Source organism: Halictus rubicundus, chromosome 14, assembly GCF_050948215.1.
Source record: "Halictus rubicundus isolate RS-2024b chromosome 14, iyHalRubi1_principal, whole genome shotgun sequence".
Taxonomy (NCBI): domain Eukaryota; kingdom Metazoa; phylum Arthropoda; class Insecta; order Hymenoptera; family Halictidae; genus Halictus; species Halictus rubicundus.
In genome coordinates this window covers 4,653,345-4,658,814 of record NC_135162.1, presented here as the reverse complement: position 1 = coordinate 4,658,814, position 5,470 = coordinate 4,653,345, and the positions used below count along the sequence as shown (strand labels likewise).

Here is a 5,470-nt window from a genome sequence, read left to right as displayed (position 1 = left end):
AAAGTATGCGCGGTTTAGGCAATTGTTAAATATTACCGTGTAGTAATAAATATACCGGAGGGGTAGCCTTTTTAGTGCAATGTTCGGTATGCTATCAAAACTGGAGGATTTTTTATTGTTCAGGTGTTTGAATGTGTCTTGTAGTTTGAGGTAGGAGGTGAAGAAATTTGTGGGATACTAACCACTATACTATCGAGGAGTGAGACGCTTACTTAATTTAATTATTTGTATATCTAACTTGTCTTTTTTAGATACTTTGGTTTCGGTGGAACAATTGCGTATCTTAATCTAGTTTATGCCTAATATATTCTATGTACATATTTACACGCTTGCATACCTACACATTCATACCTATATATCACAGACTCTGCATACAACGCGATCACGCACATACAAATAGAACTAAAGTGAAGAAATTTATAATGTCTATAATGTATAATTACTGACTATATCGCTTTAATTAATGCTAGGATAGGGCACGGTTCGATTACTATATCTAAATTAGGGTATTTTACAATTTGGCACGAGTTTCTTATAAGCTACTTAATTGCTAACGGTCTATTGTATCTAGCCACCAGTATTTTTCGGTGTCTTCTTTATAATTAATTTCTAAGTCATACTTTGTCAGTTTGTAACGGAATCTCATTTCTGTATCATCAAATCTGATATCGTTGTTGTATGTGATTTTTTTGTTGTAATTTTTCCTATTGAAATGGTAGATTATTGGTTGGCTGTTAGTGTTCTGTATGAGTCCTATGCTATCGAAGTAAATGAATGATTCCGGAGGCGTGTATCCTGTTTGTCTGGTTCTTTCGAAATATTGCGGGTTGGGGTAAACGGAGCTGTGTATGAGACTGTTGTTGTCGATGTTTCGTATGTTCGCCCAATGGTTTCTGATTAGTTTTAGCATGAATAGGTCTATGCGGATGATTTCTGCTTTTTCTAATAGCTTGTGGTTGCTTACTTTCTTTGTGTAGTTTGATTCTGGCGTTCTATAAGCGTTTAGGCAGGCTCTTAGGCATTTGCGTTCGAACATTCGTATCTTTTCCATCGTGCTCGCGCTGATGTTGAACCAGATTGGGATGCCATTATGATGGGTCTTATCAGAAGTTTGTAACATAGTATTTTTACTTTTCTGTTGAGCTCTTTGGAGTAAAAGATACGTTTGTTCGCCGCAAATGCCTTTTGCGCTTTGTCAATTTGGATATTGACGTGTTCGTTGAAATTCAGTCTGAAATCTAGATGTACGCCTAAATAACGGACAACCTGTTTGTGTGGTATTTTTATGTTAATGTCGTTGCTGTCATGTAATTGGAAGTGTTTTGAGTGCGTCCGTACGTCGTTGTTCGCGTCTGAGATATTTGAGATGTACGGTCTGAATAATATCGTTTCGCATTTGTTTATATTTATTTTTAATCTCCAAGTATGAAAGTAATCCTGAATTTTGTTGAATATGTCCTGTAGTCGTGTTTTTAGTCTAGATGGTTTGTCGTCGCTGGTATATATTAGGAGGTCGTCCGCGTATGCAATGGCCCCTTTATTGTTGCCGCTATTCAGGTCGTACATTTGTAACAGGTCGCTCATGTACAGGCTGAACAGGATGGGGGAATTGACAGTACCCTGTTGCAAACCGTTCTTCACTTTGAACATTTTGGAGGAGGTGTTGTGACCTTCGGTGACATAGAATTTCTTCCCGTGCACCATGTCCCATATCATTTTGGTGAGGTGCATTGGGAAGTTCTTTTTGGTCAGTTTGAAAAAAAGCCCATCCAGCCAAACCGTGTCGAAAGCCTTCTCTAAATCTATGAATACTGCGCCGACGCAGTCACCGGCATTTCTGGCCCAACATATGTCCGAGGTGAATTTGGTGATAGCATGAATGGTTGAATGTTTGAATCGGAATCCAAATTGAGTTTCGGGTATTAAGCTATTGTCTGTGCAAAAGGAATCTATTGATTTGTTTATCGTGACTTCAAATATTTTACTTATGTTGGGCAGAAGACTGATTGGCCGGTAACTCGACGGTTCACTGCTGTTTTTCCCCTTTTTTTTTATAGCTATTAGTTTAGCAGTTTTCCAGGCTATTGGAAAGTACGCCCTGTTTAGACAGTTATTGAATATTATGCTGTAATTATAAATGTATAGGGGTGGTAGGTGTTTTAATACGATGTTAGGAATATTGTCGAAGCTGGATGATTTTTTACTATTTAGGTTTTTTAATGTGAAAGCTAGATCGTATGTTGAGGTGAAGTAGTTAGGTGGTATTGTGTCGGGGTTTGGATTTTCGGCTCTGTTTGTATCTGAGAATGTGCACACCGTTCTGTCGTTGCGTCTGTCTTCGTCTATTTCAGATTTTATCGTGTTTACTTTCTGCGTAATTATGTTCGTTAGTTGTGGTTTTCCCATATGGTCGTTTTGTGTATGGGCTTTCTCAAAATGTGCGCCTAAAACATTTAATTTGTCGTTTATGTCAAGGATTTGTAAGTTGCCGTCATCGTCGATCTGTATGTTGTCCCGGTCTATACCAGTGTTCGTGATGATTTCTGTATTGGAGCTATGGATTTTTAATGTGTCTATGGTCTCGAATTCTTTTGGACGGAAGATTGTGTTTATGGACGGGAACAGTTCTCTGGGTTTGTGTATTGAAATGTTCGAGATTCTATTTTTCCAGTAGTTGCTTACTGAGTCATGGAAGGCCTTCTTGATTTCGTATCTTACTTTTTTCAGTGCGTATTTCAGTAGGGATATTTGTGTGTCATTTGAGGGGTTGTAGTTATTTATTGCGGTCAGTCTGTTTACTCTGGTTATCAATGAGCTTTTCAGCTTTCTAAGGTTCTTTATGGTTGGGTTAATGTATCGGTCTGTCGAGTTGTAGTCGTTTGTGATGCGAGGTATTGTCCGGTCTATAGCAGTGTTAATGTTTTCGTTAAGTTTCTCAATGTAATTGTCTATTTCTTCGATTGTCAAGTTTCTTTTGTTTGGTATGTCTGTGTCGTCTATTTCCGTTAGGCAGGCAGGTTTTAAACTCGTACCAGTCAGCCTTGTTGAAGTTATATTTAATGATTGGGTTTGGTTCGTCAATTTCCATCGGTTCGTCGGTGTTGAGGGAGATTGTCATTTCAACTGCTCTATGGTCGCTGTCGTAGTCGTGTGATTCTAGTCTACCAGGGGTGGGGAGGTTATGGAATTTGATTCTGCTGTCTGCTAAGCAGATATCGATAAAGGCGCCACTTATCGGGAAAGATGGGACTGCTGTATTTAATAATGAAACTTTATACTCTATTTGGTTTTGTTGTAGCCAGTGTTTTAATGAAATTCCTCTTTTGTTATCTATGGGGTTGTGCCAGTCTGCGTGTTTAGCGTTTAGGTCGCCTGCTATTATGAAGTAGTTGTTTGTCTTCCGTAGGTCTAGTTTGTCGAAAATCATTTTAAGCTCTGCCATGAACTCTTTCTTGCAACTACTGGTGGCGTACGCTGCTATTATAAATAAGTTATTTTGCTGAATTTTTAGTCGTATGGTGGTTGATTCGAGGGTCGTACTTTCGAGACAGTTTAGCTGGATGCGCTTGAATTTTATATTGTTTTTGATTAAGATGCCTGTTCCCCCAGCCTGTTTAGCATTCGGCCTGTCATTCCTAAGGAAAGTATAGTTTTTAAAGTTAACGCGGTGCCTGTCGTTTAGCTTCGTTTCGCAAAGAAGAACTACGTCCGGGTCGTGCACTTTGAGAAAATCTGTGAGTGATGCTCTTCGCTCGTTTGTTATAAGGGAGTTGACGTTTATTTCCATGATTTTTATGGTGCGGTGGGGTATTACCCTGGTCAGGTTATTTTGACTATTGTTACCGGCCGCGTTTATAGCCATTTAGAATTCTATTTCTAAAGCGTCGGCTATTGTATTTATTCGACTGCTGTTCTCTTGTATTTGTGTTAGAAGGCGTGCTGTTTGTGTGTTTACTGTGGACTCTATGATTTGTTTGATTTGTTCGAGTAATGTATTTTGTGAGATTGGGTTTGTCTGGTTATTGGGGAGCAAATGTGTTTGATCTGAGTGATCTGATGGTGTTGGTTTCTTATTTGATAAAACTGAGCTGAAGGATAGTCCTGTTTTGACAAAGTTACTTTTAATTATTTGTTTTTTATCTTTCTCTAATCGTATGTTTTCTTTTCTTGCGTCTATTTTCTGCTTAATTTCTTTTAATTTTGGGCAGCCTCTGTACGATGCTGGATGTCCAAAGTTTTTGCAATTTACGCAGTATGGTTTGTCCATGTTTTCCGCTCTGTTTTTGTCATCTAAAGGGAGAAGTTTACATTCGCCCGGGTTGTGTTTCTCGGCGCATTTTACGCATCTATATTCTAGATTACAATTCGCTGCGGCGTGCCCTATCCTCTGGCATCTTCTGCATTGCACTTGGACCGATTTATTTAGTCTTTCCCAAGTGATTACAGAGTGCAACACTACTTTAATATTTTTTAATTTTTCTAGATTGCTATCCGGTGATAGCTTGACTAAAAATATTGGCAGGCTCCTATTGTTTTTTATCGAGTTGCGGGTTTTAAATTGGGTTATGCTCAGGAAGTTAAGTCCTTCTGTCCTCTGATTTTTTATGTTCGATAAAATTTCTTCCGGATCAAAGTCGCCGTCTAGATTTTTCAGTAAAACTACTTTGCATTTTTCATTTTTTGGGGTGTATGTGAAGAATTTAAAGCTATTGTTTTTTAATATGATACATATTTTTTTGTATTCTACTATGTTGTACGTTTGTAATATGTGTTTATTGCTGCCAATATTTTTGATTGTGAAATTATCCGTTATACCTGCATTTTTTATTGTAGTGATGACGGATTTAGCGGCATGGTCGGTAATTGTGATGGGGGGTGGCTTGGCACTGTCGGACTTCGGTTCGCTAGGTATTGTCTTTTGTCCGGCGGGTGCCTGGGGTTTTCCAGCGGCGTTGGAGGTTGAGGTGGAGGGTTGATCCATGTCCGTCTTCTTCGCTGCGTCTGGGGTGTCTTCGCTCGTTCTGGGTCTTTTCTGACCTGCGATGCCTGCGTCCTTCAGATTTTTTTGGGCGACCGTTTCGCTTAATGGGGGGTAATGTTCGTCTACCTCCAGGGCTGCGAATCGGTTCTGGTCGAAGAAGGAGATACCTTGGTCTCTCTTTCCGTTTTTCATGCGCTCTTCTTCGAGTTGCTTGGATAATCTTTCTATTGTTTTGTTGAGATTTTCTATGAGTTTCATAAGATCTTCCTGTTTTTTTTTTATCCATGCTGCTGTTGTTTGCTTTGTTTACGTTGGGTTCCTCCTTTGGGACCTGTGTGTTGGTCGTTGTTTTCTTTGGTTTTCCCATATCTGTTGTCTCTTGTGCAAATTTCGTTTTGCCGACTTTCCTCTGATAAAGATTTGGTGTAGGATTGATTCGCTTGGTGTTTTTATTATTTTTCAGCAATTGTTTGATCAGATGTGCCGTTT

General features: G+C 39.1%; 1 long non-coding RNA gene across 1 annotated transcript; it reads right to left on the bottom strand.

The window, feature by feature from the left end:
- Window positions 1-255: 255 nt before the first annotated feature.
- On the bottom strand, window positions 256-4,858 carry LOC143360944 (uncharacterized). Its single transcript, XR_013083383.1, has 2 exons — window positions 4,460-4,858; window positions 256-288 (listed from the first exon to the last, which is right to left on the bottom strand). It is a non-coding gene; the product is annotated as an uncharacterized LOC143360944 (long non-coding RNA).
- Between the last annotated feature and the right edge of the window lie 612 nt (window positions 4,859-5,470).